Here is a 23,711-nt window from a genome sequence, read left to right on the forward strand (position 1 = left end):
GCTGTGGTGGGCACAGGAAGAAGTCCCAGCCTTCAGTCAGCTTTTCCCTCCTCTCTTTCCCTTTCTTTCATTCACCAACTGCAGAGAACAGAGAAGATGCCTCAGCATGGGGACCGCATGAAGAAATATCCTGGGCTTGGTCAGGAACTTCTCACTTTCATCTCCTAGCATCCTTGCCTCAAACCATTACGTGTTTCCCATGAAAATGGCGTACTTCACCTGGAACTTCAAATAGAATGACAAAATGAGGTCATTGCAGTTTAAAGTGTGTAGCAGACACTTGCTGTTATTTCTGGCTGGACAGCAATCAAAACCCCATTTAATTTTGAGGAATCCCCTCCCCTGGCCCTGTATGTGCCTTGGTGAGAGGTAGGCACACCGGCCTAGATGTTTCTATTCTAAACAACCACCTGGAGGCTTGAGCAGGTGAGCAAGGCTTGACTAATCGGATGCTCCCACCTCAGAGTGTTGTTTTATACTCTTAAGACATGAGGTGATTTATGTAGCAATAGCTAACTAAACACATGATCTAATGTGTTTATTATTAGATCAATGAATAAGGTCCTCACCTGAGCAGAGTTCTCTTGTGACCATTCATGGTAAATGAAAGAGACTCCACTTTGCAAGATCCAATAATACGCCTTAGGGCCTGGCAAGCAGCGACATGGCTCTGGTGCCACCACACTCGCTGAAGACTTTGCTGATGGACCCCACTACTTTGTTTCACTGACAGCACCCTTGACCTCCTGTCATTTCTGGGGCCTATGCAGCTAATGTGCTACAAAGAGAACATAAATCTTTTATAACAGACTGTAATAGATCTTTCCGGGCTTCCAATTTTGTATTTTATTTTAAACAAGAAAATAATTTTTAAGAGGCATTCAAAAGTATGCTATAACCTGAAGTATCATTTGGTTATGTCTGGAATCCAAACTTATTTTTCTCTGTTAGACTATATTTCCATACTTACATTGAGAGCAATGGGGAAAATGGACTTGACAACCACCTTTGCTAGAATATTGGCTCATAATTGCGGATATTCCTAAGGATATGATTCACAGGTAAATATGAACGGTGACAAAAAAAGATAAGATTAAGAAAATGCATGACAAATGTCCAAAGATTTTCCTGTCTTAGCAAAATATTGATCTCATCTGGCCTACATCTCCTCCCAACTGCAGCTCCACGGTAACTGGATCACAGAAGACTCCTCTGCAGAGGAAAGAAAAGGTCTTTGGTTGATGAACTTGGATTCCCAGCCCCTATCCCCATGGATAGCATGTTAAGAAACCTAAACACTCCACCAGCATTTAGGGTGAATCCTGGCTAGATAAACATTTTAATATCTTACTACCATATTCTTGCCTCTGAGTCATTTAATGTCACTGGGTTTCAGGCTCCTGAGATAATAGTACCTGCCGTTGCAAATAACCAAGAGTATTTAGCTACCTGATTCTCTGAAATGGCCTGACTCAGAATAGGACTCCAAAAGTGGTAGTCATTATTATTATTATCAGCTGTCTCCTATTTGGGAGGAGACACATTATAATAGATCCTTCTAGAGTTCCAATTTTCTGCCAGAATAGGGCAAACAACTGCTTGAAAGAAAATCCATCTTTCAATGAATCTGGTTTTTTAAAATTATTTGAGACCAAAGCCAATGACCAGAGTTTGGGTTGAAGAGGCTGGCTGCTATAAGAGGGGTTAACTTGCTGGGGTGCAAGAAACAACACCCCCGGAAATTTTTAATGACATTGGTGTAGTCCTTGAAGCTGTGTTGGTTTTTTTACGGAACACCACATAATAATTGTTTGCTGTCTTAACTGTGTTCCATTGAAATCTATGCTCTGGCTGGCCTGGCAACTCATCTAAGAGGTGCTGCTGGCTGAAAATAGCATTGGGACTGCCCTGGTGGGAGCAGACAGGAACTGAGTCCTGTACAGGCACGGTTTGTCCTCTTGTTTACAAAATATTATAAATATGGCCCTGCAAGAATTGCCTAAAGAGAGCTCTAAACTACTTACTCAGTAGCAACAATACTTAAATGTCCAATACCCACCCAAAGGGTTGCCTTATTTCCAAAAGCGCCATTTCACACAGGCATATATGAGGTCGTCAGCTGAGAGAGACAACTAGTTCATTTACAGGTGAATTTTATTGACTGTAGAATGGTCTAAATACTCAACATTCATCCTTAAAATTTCACTTGGGGCTCTATCCAGAATCCTCTCTGATCCTGACCACATCTCTAGCAGTATCTTCTGCTGTATTTAATCCCACAGTGTTTTACATTATTTACATACTGTCTCTTCTAGTAGAATGGGAGCTCCTGGAGAGAACAGGATTTCTCTTTGCATTATCATATTTATATTGCCTTTTATATCTATATCTTTGCATTTTATATCTACATTTTTATCTCTATATAGCACTTACTAGATGTTTAATAAATGTGAGCGAATTGAATTAAACCATCTGCTCCCCATAAAGACTAGCACATGCAGTGTTAGAAATGTTTTAGACACTTGCTACCTCCTACGTTTGCTTACTTGAAGCTTAAATTTAGAGGACCTTAAAATGGAGGTTAAAAAACACCAACTCCAACCAACGGACATTACACATAATGGTTCTGAGAGGCAGAGCGTTTAAATAAATTACCTAAGGCCACAGCTCTCACCAATGGCACAGGCAGAACTGACTCTTCATTCAGTATTTTCAGAGGATATGTAATAAAACATCATTTTAAAGCCAGAAAACCCTTTCTCCTAATGTTAGTGTTTCTTTGGTTACTTGTGGCAACTAAGGTTTCAGTGGGATTTCATCTCGTTTATGGGAACCCACAGTACTAGCTCCCTAATCTCCTCTCCAGCCCACTCTTTAAAATTCTCCCTCCGATGTTCCAAAAGGAAAATAAAATTTCTCCCCAAGGATCCCATTCTAATTTTCCCTTTGAACTTTCATTTTATTTTTGTCAAAATCAACTGAAAACAAAATTTAAACTACTGTTGTTTTTTCCTTTCCTTTTTGGATAATTTTCTTGAAAATTAGCGTCCACTCACCACTGCCTCAAAGTATTAAAACAAAATATTTAAACATGTTTGCGACAGATCGTGTAAGTGAGATGTTTTGGTTGGCTTTTTCCAAGCTGACAACGGTTTTTATCAACCATACAAACTGAAGGCACAAATATCATTTAAACTGTTATATTAGGATTTGAATCCTTTCACAAAGGTGTCAAAAGAAATGTCTATTTCTATAGAATTTTTTCACAGTTTCAGCCAAGACAGAATTCTTTTAAGAGAAAGAAGTCTAAAATGTTTAAAATAGAAGACCTATCCTCAAAAAAGTATGGCATACAAATTACAAAGTTTACATAGATTGGCTTATAACAAAATAATAATCAACATTTATATTTTGAGATTATGAAGGTCTGACAATTAAGTTCGCGAACTTGTTGCTAACCTTTTCTGATATCAGAGTGATTATTCATTATGAATTTGTACTAACTGGACAAATAGTTAACCAAGTTTACTCTTTGGAAGTGCTGAAAAGGCTGTATGAAAAAGTTAGACGACCTGAACTTTTCGCCAACAATCCATGGCTCTTGCATCACGACGATGCACCAGCTCCCACAGCACTGTCTGTGAGGGAGTTTTTAACCAGTAAACACATAACTGTATTGGAACACTCTTCCTGCTCACCCGATCTGGCCCCCAATGACTTCTTTCTTTACCCAAAGAAAAAGAAAATATTGAAAGGAAGACATTTTGATGACATTCAGGACATCAAGGGTAATACAACGACAGCTCTGATGGCCATTCCAGAAAAAGAGTTCCAAAATTGCTTTGAAGGATGAACTAGGTGCTGGCATCGGTGCATAGCTTCCCAAGGGGAGTACTTCAAAAGTGACCATAGTGATACTCAGCAATGAGGTATATAGCACTTTTTCTAGGATGAGTTCGTGAACTTAATTGTGTCAGGCATGTTTCTGATAGCTTTGCTTGTATTGACGGAGTCAATGGTTATAACCACCTTATAAAGGGCACAATATTACTGTGCCTATTTTACATAACAACAATAATGCCTAGCAATTAACATCTCTGAGCAACGGCTATGTGCCAAACACTAATTTAAGCACTGTACGTTCTTTTTATTATTTACTTCTTATCTTACCCATGAAAGGTTAGCAACATCCATAAGTGAAGTTCCACAAGTTTAAGTCATTTGCGTAAAGCTGTATGTTTAGTGGATGGTGGAGCTGAGCAGCAAACTGCCTTCTATCTAATGCAAAGCTGACGTTCTGTCCACAGGCAGTAAATGCCCTGAGGATGGGCACAGATGTGTGGTTCCTTCCCAACCCTTGTTGAAGAACTCAGTGAACCTCTCCCCTACCTTACTACTGTCAATAGGCTGAGGTTCCTACATTGATTTTATTATGCTTATGGCTGGTATTAACTATATTTAACCAGAATTACATGGATACCATCCCATCACCATCACTGGGGCCATAGATCTGGAGCAGGGGTCAGGGTCACTCCAGGCTTTATTTGTGGTGTGTGTGTATGTGTGTGGTACTCAGAACAGTGTCTGCTTACCAACCACCATGGAAATATTTTCATATTTTAAGAAATGAGACTTGTATAAAGCAAATGAATATCGAGTGATAAATTTAATGGAAAAATAAAGAAAGCAAATCCTAGCAATATAAACTAATGACAGGAAGTAATGAAAATAATATAACATAGAGAGCTTAAGTCTCTGGAGCCAAACTGACTGGATTCCAATTACTGCTTGCTAGTCATGCGATATTGACAAATTGCTCAGCCTCTGTGCTTCAGTTTTCTCTTCTGTGGAATGGGTGCCATAAAAATACATCAAATGCTTATAATGAATAGTGAGAGAGCTAATCCAACTAAAGCCCTTTGGAGAATATTTGTCGCTATTTTTGTAAGATCCTATAGGTCTTTAGAGGGTAACTTCATACTTTTCTTTCCTTTTATTCTCTTTTTTTCTTTTCTTTAAAAACTAGGTTTTATTTCTTAGAATAGTGTTAGGTTCACAGAAAAACTGAGCAGGAGGAAAAGATTTCCCGTACACCCCTGCCCCCCCACCAACTGCCTCCCCCATTATCAACATGCTGGCACCAGAGGAATGAACTTGTTACAATAGATGAACTTATATTGGTACTTTATAATCATCCAAAGGCCATAGTTTCCTCAGGGATCACTGCAGGTGTTGTACATTCTGTGGATTTGGAAAAATGTATGACAGGTATCCATCATTATAGTGTCTTACAGAGTCGTTTACTGCCCTAAAGATCTTTTTTTTTTTTTTTTAAATTTATTGGGGTGACAATTGTTAGTAAAATTACGTAGATTTCAGGTGTACAATTCTGTATTACATCATCTATAAATCTCATTGTGTGTTCACCACCCAGAGTCAGTTCTCCTTCCATCACCATATATTTGATCCCCCTTATATTTTTCTTTCTTTAAGGTGAGGTATTTTAGAAGGTTTTCTTATAGTAGTTTGTAAGCACCACCATCTTTCTGCTATTGTGAGTGTTTTTCATATTTTCTCTTGGGAAAGCTTTTTCCCTGCATTCCTCCACGTGAAAGTCTTATGTTTAATGACAACTCTTGATTAGCTATGGTAATAAAGAATAGTGATGACATAGATAATACAAAACAGCAGTGAATGCTGAAGATCGTTCCTATTTGGCATTTAAAAGTGCTTTCTGGGATATTCCCCTTGAAGATTACTCTTTACTTCAAGTCATCAAATATTTATTAAATGCTCATTTTGGGTCTTGCACTGTGCTACGAAAGGGGTACAGAAATTAGTAATATAGAAACTTGACATTGGGAAAATCAGTCTAGCGTGAAAACAAACCTGCAAACCATCTTTTACAATATGGTTTTTATAAGGTGGATGTTGGCATCATTTCTGCTTTAGGAGTCATGGAAGGCTCCATGGATGAGATAAGTGTCCCCTTTAGTGGGCAGGAGGGAAAGGGACATCCCAGGCAGGGGAAGAACTTGTGCAAAGTAAAGATATGGAGGCTAGAAAAAGAGGGTGGTATGTTTAGGGGCCAGGAAAGGAGCTTAGGTGGCTACAGAGAGTGATGTATGGAAATGGGAGGGTGGAGAGAGAACAGGCAGGTAAGAGGACCCAGACCAAGAAGGATTTCATTTGCTATTCTGAGGACCTTGGATCTGATCCTGTGGACAAAGGATCTCCTTAGGAGTGACGTGTTGAAACGTGTGTCATAGAGCGATCACAATGCCAGTGGCAGCAGGCCACAGGTTGGGTCTGAGAGGAAGTCAGGAAGAAACTTAGCTCTTCATTGATGTGTCACTTGTACTGACATTGGATGTGCATTATCCCTTTGCAGTGTGACACCAGAGTTGTGCCGGGTAGCAGAGGGTAAGTCGAGCTGTAAGCCATATAACCAGCTAGGTCTATGCTTCTGGAAGGAGACTCCCCCAAGCAGTGTTTATGTGTCCCTAACTTGTGCTCCCACATCATTTTGTTTTACCTCTACTGTGCTCTTAGCACATGGAATTGTTCCTTTTCATGCCTAACTGCCATTCTGGACTTTGGTGCCCAAGGATAATGCCTCTTCCTTGGGCCCCAGTGAGGTTTGTGTCCCCCATACATTCATATGCGGAAATCTAATCCCCAGTGTGATGGCATTAGGAAGTGTAGCCTTTGGGAGGTGATTAGGCCATGAGAGTGGAGCCCTCATAAATGGATGAGTGTCATTGCACTGTGCACCTGAAGCTGAAGCTGAACAATAATGAATGTCAACTACAATTATATATACATATATACATATACATATATATATATATATATATATATATATATATATATATATACATATATAGTTACAAGAAGTGTAGTATAGCATTAGGAACAGAGACAGTGGAAATGTAGTAATGGCTGTATGCGATGTCAGAGGGGTAGTAGATGGGGGGAGGAGGTTTATCACTGTATGAGGGATATAAATAATAAATGTCTATTACATTGTTTTGTACACCTGAAACTAATAAAAAATAATAAATAAATAAATAAATAAATAAATAAATAAATAAATGGATCAGTGCCCTTAAAGAAGAGACCCCAGAGAGAATGTAGATTGGTGCAGCCGCAATGGAAGGCAGTGTGGAGGTTCCTCAAAAAATTAAGAATAGAATTACCATATGACCCAGCAATCCCTCTCCTGGGTATCTACCCAAAAAATCTGAAAACATTTATCCATAAAGATATATGTGCTCCAATGTTCATTGCAGCTTTTTTTTACGGTGGCCAAGACATGGAAACAACAAAATGTCCTTTGATAGATGATTGTTTAAAGAAGTTGTGGTATATATACACAATGGAATACTATTCTGCCATAAGAAAAGATGAAATAGAACCATTTACGACAACCTGGATGGATCCTGAGATTATTATGCTGACTGAAATAGGTCAGACAGAGAAAGTCGAGAACCGTATGATTTCACTGATATGTGGTATATAAAACTGAAAACAACAAAGGAACAAGACAAACAAATGAAGAAACAAAAACTCATAGACACAGACAATAGTTTAGTGGTTACCAGAGGGTAGGCGGGGCGAGGGATGGTAGATGAGAGTAAAAGGGATCAAATATATGGTGATGGAAGGAGAACTGACTGGTTGGTGAACACACAATGTGATACATAGATGATGTAATACAGAATTGTACACCTGAAATCTATGTAACTTTGCTAACAATTGTCACCTCAATAAACTTTAATTACAAAAAAAAAAAAAAAAAGAGAGAGAGAGAGAGAGAGACCCCAGAGAGCTCCTTTGCCCCTTTTGCCCTATAAGGACACAATGAGAAAACATCTGTCTAGGAACCAGGAGCAGGCCCTCACTAGACACCAAATATGTAGGCACCTTGATCTTGGACTTCCCAGCCTTTAAAACTGTGAAAAATATATTTCTGTTGCTTATAAGCCCCCAGTTTATGGTATTGTGGTATAGCAGTCTGAGTGGACTAAAACAGCAAGCCTGCAGTGGAAGCACCTGAGTAGCCTTGCTCCTGCAGACAAAAGAGATGCCCAAGGACCCCCAATGGTGTCCTTTGCATTTGGACCAAAGTCCTGAGCTGGCAGATGAGGCTACAAGCCATTGTGGTTTGGGTGTCAGTGTTAATTTGCCCTCATTTGTGTATGTTATTGGAGAAATGGAAGAAATATAGAAAAGTTCACAGGGTAATATAACAAATACTCATATTTCCACCACCCAGAGCTAACAATTGTTAATGTTTTGTCATGATTGCTGCCAGTGTTTGTTAAGAAATAAAAATTTACAGATTAATTTCTTAAAAATGATCCTCTAAGGCTCATTCTTCTCCCCTCTTCCCAGAGGCTATGACCAAAATAAGTTTTGAATGTACATTTCCAAATCAGTTTTCGTCCTTCTACATGACTATAGTAGTATCCATGTGCTGTCATTTTATTTGTGCTTTTAAATTTACATAAGTCAATATATAATTTTGCAGATGTTTCATTCATCAATATAAATTTTAGATACACTCATCATGATTTTAACTGGCCTAGACCATCCTATACATATACCACAATTTATTTATTTTGTTACCTACCAATAGAAATTAAGGGAGTTATTTATTTTGCTGATACAAAAATATGTTGCAATGATTATGTCCCTTTGTATATATAGATTGAGAGGGGTTCTTTTTGTTTTGTTTTGTTTTTGAAGAACTGTATAAAGGTGGAACTGTTGGGTCATACAGCAAACACATTTTCAGTTTTTCTGTATATTTATCAAATTGTTCTTTGGAGCGGTTTTGGCAATTTACACCTGTACAGCCATGTGTGAGTGTATCAGTTACCTCACATGAGCGCCAACACCTACTATTCTCATGCTACGTATTGCAACTAATAGGTGAAAATACTACCTCATTGCAGTTTTAATTTATATTTTCCAAAGTATAAGTGAAATTGAATTATATACAGACCGTACCTCATTATTTTAAGATTTGGGTGACTAGAGAAGGTTAAGTTGGATAGCCAAACCTTTTATGCCTTAAATAGGCTTTTTTTTCCCCCTCTCAGAGTATGATAAACATCATACCTGCACAATCATTAGCACATAGCAGTTGAGTGAATGAATGATGGAAACATGATAAGTAAATGGAAGAAGGACCATTCAAAAATCTACTTAAATGACTTTTAGATTTGTTATTTGTCATTGATATTTATGATATATCCATGACTAATATTACTGGGGATCCACAGCTTTTCAAAATAAGTTATTGTTATTTTTCTTCAAACTATCATTAAATACTTTTGGAATACATTTCTTTGTGAGTACATTTTTAAAAAGAGTTTGAAAATAATTGCTTTTTAATGTTACTTCTCTGATGCACCTGTTTGAAAGCCTGTTTTATTTTTGTCATAGGCAATAATATACCAGCATGCTTTCCCACATAGTCACAAATTTTTAATTAAGGAAGTATTCCCAATTTAATTTCTAAATTGAGTTCACAATGCTGAATTTAGAAGGCTATAACCATAATATTTCTTTGTTTTCCAAGGTGTCTTTATGTTCCACCCTTTTTTCAGTTAAAATTACAAACACTATTTGTGTAACAAGTCAAGCAAGATAGAGGGAAATTAACAACAGTATTCATTTAATCCAAAAATAATTGTTGAGGGCCCACTCTATTCCAAGCAATCTGATAAAGCAGCTGGGCAAAATGAGATGAATAGGTGGGAAATTGGAGATTCACACCTACTTCTTCAACATTGCTATGTACCAGGTATTAAATCATGCCCTGAGGATACCAAAATGAGTAAGAGACCACGATTGCTTGTTAAGAACTTTCTGCCTGGTAAAAACATTATGATAATACAAGCTGGTCTTTACTGGAGAAGAATAGAGCATGCCTTTTATGGGATCCCTAAGGGAACTGGGGAATTCTTTGTCGGCTGAGCGGACGGAAACTTAAGCCAGTGTGCCAACCTAGAAAGTCTGATAAAATATTAAGCCCCACAACTGAGAGTGGGATAATCAAGGCAAATGACACAAATGGTAGTTGCAGACTAACATGAAAGTCCTGAGTCATATCTAGTCTCTTAACAACTTTGAAGTATATAATACAGTAGCATTGTCTATAATAACTATGCTGTTCATTAGCTCTCCAGGACTTATTTATCTACTTGTCGCAAGTGTATACCCTTAAACATATTTCTCCCCCTGCCCTCTCTCCCCAATAACCATCATTCTACACCGTTTTTATGAGTTTGGCTTTTTTAGATTCTGCATATTAGTGATCAGACAAAGACATACAGTACTTGTCTTTCTCTGTTTGACTTATTTTACTTAGCATAATGCCCTCAGAGTTCATCCATGTTGTTGCAAATGACAGGATTTCCTTCTTTCTCACAGCTCAATAATATTTTGTTGTATATATATATATATATATATATATATACACACACACACACATATATATACACATACATATGTATATATTTCCTCTTTGCATATATATATATATATATATATATATATGCAAAGAGGAAATATATACATATATATATATCCCGGAACTTCCTTATCCATTCATTTATTGAAGGACACTTAGATTGTTTCTGTATCTTGGCTATTATAAATAATGCCACAACAAACATGGGGACATCTTAAGTGTTCCCACCACATAAAACAATGATAATTATATAATGTGATAGACGTATTAGCTAACACCTTGGAGGGAATCATACGGCAACATATAAATGTATCAAATCAACACATTGTACACCTTAAACTAATACAATGTTATATGTCAATTATATCTCAATAAAAATAAAGATTTAAAAAATTGTCAGAGTCAGAGAGGTAAACCTCTCTGAGTGACAGAGCAGAGCTAGAGACTGGGAGGGCACAGATTTGGGGACGGTCAGCTTGCGATACATATTGTAGTGAGTTCAGGCAGAAGCTGTAGCCAGTTTAAAGGTGACCAAGATGTGTTTTCATGTGGTGTCAGCTGTGGGACGTGGAACCATGACTGGTCAATTAAAGGAGCCCAGTAGGACCACACAGATTGATAGGATGTTATGCAGTTTGTTTCTCAAAGAATGAGTGGCATTTTCCAGTCAAGATGGTGGAGAAGTAAAGGCTATGCTTGCCTCCTCTCAGGCAATATTCCTAATACATAGAAACAAACACAGGGAGACAGCCAAAATCGGGACACAAAGAAATGTGCCCCAAATGAAAGAACTGAACAAAGCTCCAGAAAAAGAACTAAACAAAATGGAGACAAGCAATCTACCAGATGCAGAGTTTGAAACAATGGATACAAGGATGCTCAATGATCTCAGGGAGAAGTTCAACAGAGATAGGAAACACAAAAATGGAGATATATAAAATAAAAAAGAAGCAGTCAGAAATAAAGAATACAATAAGTGAAACGAATACATTAGAGGGGATCAACAATAGAGTAGATGAAGAAGAGAACTGAATCAGCAATTTAGAAGATAAGGTATGAGAAAACACCCAATCAGAATAGCAAAAAAAAAAAAAGCAAAGAATCCCCCCAAATGAAGAGAGTTTAAGGAGCTCCTGGGACAACATCAAGCGTACCAACATTCGCATCATAAGGGTCCCTGAAGGAGAAGAGAGAGAGCAAGGAATTGAGAACGTATTTGAAGAAATAATGATGGAAAACTTCTCTAACCTGGTGAAGGATATAGACATACAAGCCCAGGAAGTACAGAGAATCCCAAACAAGATAAACCCAAATAGCTCCACCAAGACATACCATAATTGAAATGCCAAAGGTTAAAAACAAAGAGAGAACCTTAAAAACAGCAGGAGAAAAGGAATTAGCTACCTAAAAGGGGGCTGTCAGCTGATTTCTCAACAGAAACTTTACAGACCAGTAGGGATTATTCAAAGTGATAAAATATGCAAAGTAATAAAAAGAAAGACTCTACAACCAAGATTACTCTCCAGCAAAGTTATCAGTTAGACTTGAAGGAGAGATAAAGAGCTTCCTAGACAAGAAAAAGCTAACCAAACCAGTATTACAAGGACTGTTAGGGGGAAAACAAAAGATCAAAATAATGAATAATAAAATGGCAATAATTACATATCTATCAACAGTACTTTCAGTTAAACTGAAAAGTATGGATTAAATGCTCCAATAAAAAACAGGGTGTCTGAGTAGATAAGAAAACAAAACCTTCACATATTCTGCCTACAAAAGACTCTCTTCAGATAGAAAGACACACACAGACTGAAAGTAAGGGGATGGGAAAAGATATTTCATGAAAATGGAAACAAACAAACAAAAAGCTGGGGTAGCAATGCATATATCAGACAAAATAGACTTTAAAACAAAGGCTATAACAAGAGACTGTGAAGTACCCAGTAATCGCTTCACTTTAGGGTATTTATTCAAAGAAACCCAAGCTACTTTGAGGGGACATGTGCATCCATATGTTCATTGCAGCATTGTTTACAATGGCCAAGAAGTGGAGGCAGCCTGGGTGTCCACTGATGGATGACTGGATAAAGAGTAGGTGGTACATATATACAATGGAAGATTGCTTGGCCATGGGAGGGAATAGGTTCTTGCCATCTGCGGTGACATGGATGGACCTGGAAGGTATTGTGGAGGAACGTGTGTCAGACAGAGAAAGACAGATGCAATGTGATTTTGCTTATATGTGGAATCTAAAGAACAAAATAACAAAGCAGAGAAAAATAAAATGAAACAAGCAAAAAGAATGAGTGGTAATCTGTCAGGCAGATGAAGTGGGGTGTATTAGTAAAGGAGGGGCAGGACTTGACCAAAACATTGGACACTTTAAAGGACCTGAAGGTCCAGGCAGTGGTGGAAAATGGGGTTCAGTAGAGGACAAATTAGGGGCCCTCGCAGGGCATGGTAAGGAATATAGAGGTTATCAAATGGCTTTAAGTTAGGAGAGAACATGATTAGATTTGTGTTTGAGTTCCTAGTGGAGGCTGTATAAAAGAATATTTAGAAAGGTATTAGAACAATCCAGAAAGAAATTGAGGGCATGAAAGAAGACATTTGACATGTGACTAGAGAGGAATGGCTGAGGATTTGAGAAACACATCAGGGTTCAGGAAAAAAAGCATATGCCAAAGTATTTCCTGTTTCTGAAATAACCAACTGCAGAGAAAATGTAAGAACAGAATCAAACATTTCTTACTCCTTTCTATATACCTTCATTTTTGAAAGGATTTAACTAAATTGAAGAGAATATTAAAAGCGTGGTGTGAAAAGCATCCTTCTTTGAAGTCTCCCTGAAGACCAGAAGTATATAACCAAATAAAAATTTAGCACAAAGAAAATTTTCAAAACTTTAATAGGTGAATATTCTGTCCTTACGTTTTCTGATCCAGAATTCTTTTCTAACAAATTGTAATTGATTTTTAATGAGGCTATCACCCTAATAACTGTTTGAAACTATCGTGTATATTTTGTTATCTTTGTGTATATTTTGAAGAAGGACATTGCTTTGTATCCTCTATCCTATTTCATATGTTTTGGTGTGTGTAATGTATTATTCTACTGATGGATCAAAAATAAATAAAATGATAAAAGAATAAATCCCAGCTCTCATAACCTGACTTTCAAATCCTAACTTGGAAACGTTTTTCCCCTACACAAAAACGATAGAACTAAGACCCAATATATTCACCTACAAACACAGTTTTAAATTGTCTCTTAAGGAATCATTAATTTCAGCATGTGTCCCTGGCTTAAGTAAGAAAATAATTTCCTTAATCTTTCTTTCCCTGATTCTAGCCTCCTTCTCTCTCTAATCTGTTTTGTTTTCCACAGAGTTCTTTCAAACCATGAAATGCCCATATGTGTGTTTCTTTCTTCCCTTCAGCAGCTGCATTCTCCGCCACATATTTACATAATCTGGTGGCCAGCTCATCAGTCCGTTCCTTCATGTGGCAACCACTGGAGTCCAAAGGCCTCTCCAGGGTGGCACTGCACTAATTATTTGTATGACTTTGCTAGAGGAGCCATGCTCACTCCGGACTCATTTTGAACTTATCGAGGAAGGATGTGGATGACATCAGGGAAGGATTTTACAAGACTCTGTCTAGACTGCCAAAACAATCTGTGGTGAAAGAAAATTGCGTAAATATGGGCTACCAGGAAACAGTCATTTTTCTTCTCTCCTCCTTGTGGTCTTTTTTTGGTGTGGGACAGAGTGCAGCCTGGGCTGGCAATTCTGTAAATTATACTCTTTGAATCATGTAATAATAACTCAAGGACCAGAATGATTTAATGCCATATGGTAAGTGAATGTGGGAATCATCTCAGACCAAATAAATAAATAGAAGAAGCAAGTGACTTTGAGTTAGTTTTAACTTACAGGTTTCTTCCAAATTTCTTAGCTTTATCCAAGGTTTTGTGGCCATTCCAGGTAGACAGACAATCCAAGGACAAATAATAGACGGACAAGCGATGATCCACTTTTTCTCCTTTGGATGGAAGACAGTTAGGGCCCAGAAGCAATCCAGGGGTATATCTGAGAGTCTCTTTACCTGCACCTTAGCCACTCAAGGGTCTGGTGGAGGAGCCCCTGGTCAATTCAACTGAGGGGAAAAAAGTTCCAAATGCCACCCATGTTCCAAACAACATGCTTTTTTTCTAGAAATACAAAGATCCACTGGGTTAAGTTCATTATTTGCTTGGTCCAATTCCTAAAAAGCATGACTGGGTGAGTTTTCTTCGTTGAGTATCCTTTTCAATTCTTGCACCCAGGAATGGCCACAAATAAAGAAATAGATGTCCTCTCACGTGCAGGCAAACCTGTGCTTTTGGCAACATTTTCCTCTATTTTAAATATAATCTGTTAAATAAGTAAGAGAGTCACAGTTACATAGAACTGAACTAAAAATTATAAGAAATATTGCTTTTTCTTTCTTACCATTTCTCTGTTCTGGGTTCCTATTCCATCTTTGGCATAAACTCTCTTTCCCCAATCCACCATACCAGGCTTGACAATTAAGTTCACGAACTTGTTGCACTGATGATATCAGAGGGATTATTCATTATGAATTTGTATCAACTGGACAAACAGTTAACCAAGTTTACTATTTGGAAGTGCTGAAAAGGCTGTGTGAAAAAAGTTAGGTGAAAACGACCTGAAATTTTTGCCAACAATTCATGGCTTTTGCATCACGACAATGCACCAGCTCACACAGCACTGTCTGTGAGGGAATTTTTAGCCAGTAAACCAATAACTGTATTGGAACACCTTCCCAACTCACCTAATCTGGCCCCCAGTGACTTCTTTCTTTACCCGAAGATAACGAAAATATTGAAAGGAAGACATTTTGATAACACTCAGGACATCAAGGGTACTATGACAACAGCTCTGATGGTCATTCCAGAAAAAGAGTTCCAAAATTGCTTTGAAGGGTGGACTAGGCGCTGGCGTCAGTGCATAGCTTCCCAAGGGGGGTACTTGGAAGGTGACCATAGTGATGTTCAACAATGAGGCATGTAACACTTTTTCTAGGATGAGTTTGTGAACTTCATTGTCCGACCTCATATACTATTTACCATCACACTGCCGTACATCACCCAAATCTGTTCCAAACTGGCCTATTTTGGTTCTAGATTTTCAAGGACTTGCTAAAGGTTACTGAATATTCAGACTAGAGATAAGTAACCAGTTATGCTGCATTTAAAAAAAAAATCTATAAACTTAGTGGCTTAAAATGCAACTGTTTTTATTGTATTATATGATTCTCTGAATTCGCTAGGACCTGGTTGGGTTCCTCTATCCATCTCACTTGGGGTTTCTTATGAGGTGACAGTCAGATGGCCATTGGGCTACAGATAGGAATTGGTGGTCGACTCCTTTTGAGCTTCCACAGACCCCTTTCTAAAAGCCTCTCATCTTCCAAGTCCTCTCCATATGGCCTGTCTCTTCAACCTGGATTTCTGACATGGTGGCTTATGGCTCCAAAACGAAGGAAGCAGAAGCTTCCCGGCCTTCTCAATGCCTGTGCTTAGAAGTCTTAGCACATTACTTTCTTTGTAGGCCCAGCCTAGCTTCATGGATAGGAATCACGAACTCCACCTTTTGATGAGAGGGACAGTACATACCAATGGAGAAACAGAATTGTTTGGGGCCGTCTCTAAAGATTAACTATCACACCTGGCATCCCTACACTGGGAAAAGAAGAGAGAGAGAGAGAGAAGAGAGCGAGCAAGAGAGAGAGAGAGAGAGAGAGAGAGAGAGAGAGATATGCAAGGAAGGAAGGAATGACGAAGGAAAAGAAAAAAGAAAGAAAGAAACAAAGAAAAAAGAAAACAAAGATTTTCATAAAAGCCATGCCTTTAAGGCGTGTACATCTACTGTTGGGCATATTAGGCAGCATGACTACATTGCAGAGGCGATAATTTGAAGTACCCTTCCATCTCAAATTGCACCATGTGGAGACATTTTACATGGACTGAAGTCAATCTATTCTGATTACACCTCCGCATCTCTCCTGGGAGCCATATAGCCCCCACATCTGCTTTACTTTACAAAGAATTGGAGAGAATGAACTAGCCTCATTACCCAGCACTATCCTCTCCCACACATGCAGAACTTTGGAGAATCTGTGAGCTGGATAGGTAGTAAAGGCTATATATATATATATATATATATATATAGAGAGAGAGAGAGAGAGAGAGAGAGAGGTAGAGACAAGCAAGGGTAATATTAGTGTCTGCAAAGCCTTCAAGACAGAAAAGTATGTAGCAACAGTGAGCAGGTGGGGTTAAAAGGCAACTTAGCATTTGAAATCCAAGGTTTCAGCCACAGTCCTGTGCTTTACTGGTAATGTGACCTATAACAAATCATTGGAACGCTTGAACCTCCAGTTTCCTCAAGAGGACCATGAGGATGTAGAGCTGCCAACCTCACAGGTTGTAGGATCAAAAATGAAAAGAATGCATGAGTAAAGTTCCTTTGTAAAGACTGAAGTGCTTTGCAAATGCAAAATACCAAAAGCATAAGATGAGAGGTAGTAGGACATAAGCTATAAAAATTGTTTATGACAGACTATGTGAAGAAAATAATAGGAAACAAGTTCAGTGAAGCTGGAAGAAATGACAAATCACATGAGCCACATAGATGGCTCAAATAATAAATCTGTTCAATCTAAAAATATAATTTGCTCTGCTCTTACAGTTGAATTGACATTCTTGGGTTCTCTGGAAACCATTTTAAGTTTTAGTTAGCTAGTGCTACCTGCAATGCCTCTAGAATTGTTTTTAAACCAGAGATTATTTATCAAGCACAGAAGTTATTCCATTATTTAAAGTTCCATAGGTGTTTGCCTCTCATGTCCTAGGACAATTAGCAGACTTGCACTAACCTTACGGTAGGCACACATGAGACCTCATCAAGAACAATGAGTCACAGGGAAAATTATTTTACACGGAGCAGGTAACTCCTTGTCCTTGACTCAGATGAATTGACTGGCTTTTGACCAGATGTACTGAGGAGACAGGGAGGACAAAAAGGAAGAAGGTATTTTCTCCCGCCTTTAGCACATGGTTCAAAGGGTGTGTCTGCACATAAACTCCAGGCCAGCACTGACACACCAGTTTTCACACGCAAGTTGCGTGAGGAGTTAGCTGAGGGTGTGCCTGCAGCCCAGTGTGGGTTTTCCCTTGTTTAAAAATAAAATACTCTGTTCACCTATAAAGAATGACTCATTTGTGGAGCCTCCCTTGAAACGTGAGCCTCCAGGAAACTGTGCGCAGTCTTCCGGAGGACCGAAATGGGTCCAGAGCTGAGCAAGCATGATGGGGCACTTGTCAGGAGCCAAATGCATGGGATATGAGATGGTGCAACTGGTAATGATTCAGCACTTGGAAAAGTGGATTAAAGATGTGGGGTGATCGTGCCTTTTCTCCATTTTACTCAGCTTGACATTGATGCCTCCTTGAATAAGCAGGGATGTCAAGATGACTCATTTATGTTTTATCACCTGCTTTTGAAATGTCGTGTAAGACCAATCCTTAGAATTCTCTCCCTTCCATGTTTGTAAATCTGAAGAGACCATCTGAAGAGACAGGCTGGTCCAGGGAGTGCAAAAGAGTAAGATCCATAGGTGTATGATGGACTAGTTCTCGGGAAAGGACATCCTTGGAAAATTTGACTGGGGAACACAGCATTTAAATTTTATGCAAAAAGTAAATCCAGTTTTGATTTCTGTTAGTGGAGCACAGAGAAAATGTCCTCAAACATGCCATCCTTGGATTCAAAGAACAGACGCAAGAACTTGTAAAATCATTCTTTCAAAAAATTACTTAGTTTTGTTTACATATTAAAACCCCGGAAGGAGAATATCTTCAAATATATTTATTATGTAAGAATTTACTGGTATCACCTACACTGAAGGTCAGTTATTACTAAAAAATGAAAGAGGGCCTCTTGGGGAAAAGAAAGGACACAGTTGTTTGAGGAAATGTTTTTTGAACTCCTTAAGACATTGCAATTAAATGAAAAGATACTAAGGATAAAATTGATGATAGGAAGAGGAGGGAAGAGCTGTCTGACCCCCAGTGGACTAACATAATCTCCATTAAACCCACCACATTCCTAGTGGCTTGGTGGGACCATGGCCCTACAGAAGTACAGCTGTGCTTTGAAAAACCAAGCAGAGCTGTTGAATCAGTCAGAGCAGTGATCTCTATTGGCAGAGTTTAAACCTAACACAGGAAGCCAACCCCCTATCCATGATGCCAGAGGGCCTCCTTCTAAAGGTGACTCACTTGGCACTCTTCAACTGAATGGGGCATTTAATTCATATGTTTTTAAAACCTACTAATTTCTCTTTCCTCATGTGAGTTAACTCAGGGTGTGTTAGAAACACAATGACTTGGTTCTTTTGTTTTCCTTTGTCTTAAGAAACTCATTCTAGAAGAAACAGAAAATATACACATACAAATATATGTATATACACATATATCTATAGAAAAGTAGATAGGTATAGATATAGTCTAAAGTTGCATCTACATGAAATCCAAATGAGTCAGTCAAATCAGTTTGGCATCACTATTGGCAACATGATCCTTCATTGGTCTTATTTGTAAAATTGGTGCATGTATAGAAGAAGCCTAAGGTTTTTTTTAAGGGTGGAAAAAAGAAGTGCTGATTTTTTTTTTTAAGGATGGAAAAGGAAGTGCTGACTAGAAAGAAATATTTTTTCGGTCACACCTAGTTTTAATTTGCTCTGTTTATTTTTCAACTTAGAATGTTGGGAAAAGTCCCCCCAAATCCCAGTAAATGGTTCCTAGGAGATGTTTCTTTCATATTCTGTTTCTGGATTAAAGTTTTTGTTTAAGCTTTACAGAGAAATAGGAAAGGAAGTGTGCCCACTTAAAGACTGATCTCTGTGTGTAGTGAAATGATTTTGGGAGTGGCAAGGGGTGTTTCAGGAAGTTAGGCAGCATATCGTAGGGCAAAGAGCACCAGAGTTGGGGTCAGGGAACCTGGATTCTTTCCCTGACTCTGCCTTTACTTAGATCTTCTCTAACACATTAGTCAACCACTTAGGGTCTACGTTCTCTAACCTGTAAAATGAGAGGGTTGGATTGAATCATCTTTAGAGTCTCCTCTAACTTTAATATTCCATGATTTTTTTCACAGTATGTAGGTTGAAAATGTAGAAAAGCCCCAGATATAAAAAGAATCATTGTTTCTAATAACATGATTTGATTTCACTAGAATTGATCCAAAAGTTTGAGATCTTCAATAACTTTAAATGTTTTAAAAGTCTTCAGTTGGCCAGAAAGGGGATGATTTTAGGTTGAATGTTCTATTAACTCACGAAGAACATAAAAAATACATGTGGTAAGCAAAAACATAATAAGGATCAGTTTAGTTTGTCCAATTTTTCTTTCACTGATAGTAACTTCAAGGGGGATTTTATGGTGAAACATCCATGTTGACTTACACTGAAGAAATCCAAAGCTTAGAGATAGCCCTTAAATGCCCATAATGTGGCTTTAACAATAGCTCTTTATACTTCAAGTTTCCGAAACCCTTCTTCCCTTTATTTTCTGAAAACAGCTTAAATAATATACGCTTTTCTTAGCAAATTAAGAACAAGACTGCCATGACTTCTATGATTTCCTCCTATGCAAGTCCATCCAATCCCTTAACTATTATAGGTGTAACTATTATTTTTATACAGACAAACACCTGAACATCAAACCAATTTTGTCTGTGGAAAATCTCCACTTGGAAGGCTGTGTAACAATTTAAATTCAACCTCATCTTCCTGCCAAAATCTGCTCCTCCTCCTGGGCTTCCTATCTTGGTTGTTGGCTCTTGTCCACCAGCCATCCAAGTTAACCTGGTTGTCATCTCTACACATATCTCTACCTCACACACCACAATCAATTGTTTTAAGAACTGGCAAATTAGGAATGACTCCATTTGCTTGTGTGTGTGTGTGTGTGTGTGTGTGTGTGTGGTCAAACCATTCTCTTATTTTCTTTGCAATGAGATGGAAATTTCAATGTACCAAAAGACAGTGTCCAATTAAAAAAAAAACTCACATGAAATTTTATTTCCTGTCAAATGCAATATCCTAAAGGATTGGATATTACCTACATGGCTTTGAGCTCTCTGCTTCAGTATGGAAACTTCCAATTGCCCAAATGATCCTAAGCCTGAAATTAATATGACTCATTCATGATTGGGGCAAATGACAGAACTCAGTAACCAAAACCTACAAACTAAAACTCTGAAGGGAATTTCTAGGCTCCTGCTCAAACAGGAGGGAAAAGATGGGCTAGTTGCATGATTATTTTTCTTTAGAGTAGAGATTGAAATAGTTTTTCCATTCTCCCCAATGGGCTAATCCAATTAGCCCTTACCCAGATGCAACCCACTAGCCTTCATCAAAGAGAGAAACCTTTATATATATTCTCCAGTGATCTTTTATATATATTCTCCAGTGATTCTCAAAGTGTAGTCTCTAGATCAGCAAAATATTGGATGCTATTCTAGACCTATTGAATCAGACTGAAATGATGGGCATATATACAGCAGCCTGCTTTAACAAGCCCTTTAGATGATTTTGATGCATGCTAGTCTGAGACCACTGCCTACCTAGACCAAAGAAATGGAAGCATTGGATTTAAGTTTATTATCAAATCTCCAGTGTAGACATGCAAATATGTATTGGAAAGGTTATCTTGACCTTAGACTTCTTTTGTTAAAAAATAAGTCAACTGTTATAATAGGCAATATTATTAATAATTTCTAATCCTTAGAAAAGAAAACAATTTTGATGTGATGAATCTAAATCTTACAAGTCTGGTTCCCAAAGAAAGGGGCTTTTATTTTATTTTGCAAATTCTACTACAGAATCCTTTTTATAGCCATTTCTCGTATCTGTTCTTACCATTATGGCCAGAATTTATGTCATCATTAACATTTATAAAAGCTATTTAGGGCCGAGCGTGGCGCAACCGCTGGAGGCTGAATAGTGGATGATTTTGGCTGTTGATCCTAATGATGTTAATCCAGAATGGCTACTGTGATCTTTGTTGATAAGGAAAATGGAGAACCAGGCACCCGTGTGGCTCGTAAGGACCGACTGAAGCTGGGGTCTGGGCCTTCAGTCAAAGCTTTAGATGGGAGATCTCAGGATTCAACATCACGTGTTGGCAAAATGTTTGGTGCTCCACCAGCCTTACCTAAAGCTGCCAGAAAGGCTTTGGGAACTGTCAACAGAGCTACAGAAAAGTCGGTAAAGATGAATGGAACTATCAAACAGAAACAGACAACCTTCTCTGCCAAAAAGGTGACGGAGAAGACTGTTAAAGCAAAAAGCTTGGTTCCTGCCTCAGATGACACCTATCCAGAAATAGAAAAATTCTTTCCCTTCAAGCCTCTAGATTTTGAGAGTTTCGACCTGCCTGAAGAGCACCAGATTGCACAGCTCCCCTTGAGTGGAGTGCCCCTCATACTCCTCAATGAGGACAGGGAATTTGAAAAGCCATTACACGTAGGCCGCCCTTCACCTCTGAAGATGCCCCCTCCACCGTGGGAGTCCAATCCATTGCAGTCTCCCTCACGCATTCTGTCAACTCTGGATGTTGAATTGCCACCTGTTTGTTATGACTTAGATGTTTAGGTTTCTTAGTGCTTTACAGATTGTGTGTATGTATTAATAAAACAATTCTTAACAGACTCTTAAAAAAAGCTATTTAGTAGTCTTCTAAATGTTCACATGTAGTCATTCTTCATATAGCTACCTAAGTTATTTTTCTGAAATTATGTCAAATCATGTTACTCCATTTTCCCAACATTGCTTTGTAAAAGTGATCTTTCCTATTTTTTTTCAGTTTTATCATTCATTAGTCCTCTGTGCTCTGGGTTTCAAACCTTTTCCTATTCTCTCTGGTTTGGTCACAATGGACCATTCACCACTGCCCAAAGATGTATGTACTTCAACAACTCTGTGCGTCTACTCATTCTGTTCTGCACACGAAATCACCTCACCACATCGTCTAGTAAGTTTCTGTAGCTTCCTCTGTGATACTTTCTCTGATTCTTCTCACTGGAATTAATTTTATTCTTCCCTAATCCTGGGAAGAACAAAAGGAATATAATACATCCTAGGTTTGCACTGCGTGTATACTATCCAATTCAATCTTTATAACCATATAAAGCAATTCTTATGAGCCCCATTTTACAGATGAGGAAGTTGAGGTTCAGAGAAATTAAGTAACTTGCCCAGTATCACGCTGATAATAACTGGTGGAGATATGATTCAAACAAAGATCTATTTGTGGCTCAGGGCTAATTATCTCTTGACTTACTATGATGTGTTTCCATCTAACCTTTATTTCAATACCTCACACTATTATAATATATCACTATATCTTCTATAAACTTGAAGAAAGGTATCATTTATCTAAGATGCCTGCTGCTACTGCAGTGTTACATATGTAAGTGCTCAATAAATGTTTGCTGTAATTAAATTGAATCAAATTCCTTTCCTGCTACTTTCAACTGACATAGTTTTCAAATGTAGTAATCTCTAACTCTGATTCTTCCTCAGGGATATACTCTTCATTAATTTAGTTACTGCATGAAGGGTGAGTGAATCAATGCTGACGCCGGTAAAATTTTCACTTTTTTTACTTCTGCAATGCTGACAATGCTGCTGGTGTATGACAAACATCTTGGCTCAGCTTAGATTTAATAAACCAAGCTGTTTGTACATGCTAATGTAATAGATGACCCCCTTTTTTCTTGCAGAAATGGCAGCCTGATTATTAATTATAAACGCCTTAGGACTATGTGCTTTTTGCAAACTACAAGTTCTTCCTTGTCTAAGCTTTTCTTTACTTTTCAAAATGAAAAATGAAGAAATGAACCACATTTGTATAAAAGGCTACAGCAGTGAGCCAGTAATCATTTTGACAATTTAATTGCTATGGTCAATCTGCTTAAAAGTGACTAAAACCAAATAATTGTCTTAAATCTCCGCCTTACATATTCTTTATAGATGCAAAATAGGTTGAGCCATCCAGACCATTTTGGCCTTAATATCAGAGCAGCAACTGGCTTGGCTCTAGGTCTATATAATTCTCACCTAGCTTGAGCTCCTCAGGAACTATAGAGTATGAGCAC

The 23,711-nt window shown here is 38.1% G+C and overlaps 1 pseudogene; it reads left to right on the top strand.

Moving 5' to 3' along the window:
- Positions 1–21,528: 21,528 nt before the first annotated feature.
- On the top strand, positions 21,529–22,262 carry LOC109436474 (securin pseudogene; annotated as a pseudogene).
- The last annotated feature ends 1,449 nt before the right edge of the window (positions 22,263–23,711 follow it).

Source organism: Rhinolophus sinicus, chromosome 16 (assembly GCF_057876585.1).
Source record: "Rhinolophus sinicus isolate RSI-liver-muscle chromosome 16, RSI-T2T, whole genome shotgun sequence".
In the NCBI taxonomy this organism is placed as follows: domain Eukaryota; kingdom Metazoa; phylum Chordata; class Mammalia; order Chiroptera; family Rhinolophidae; genus Rhinolophus; species Rhinolophus sinicus.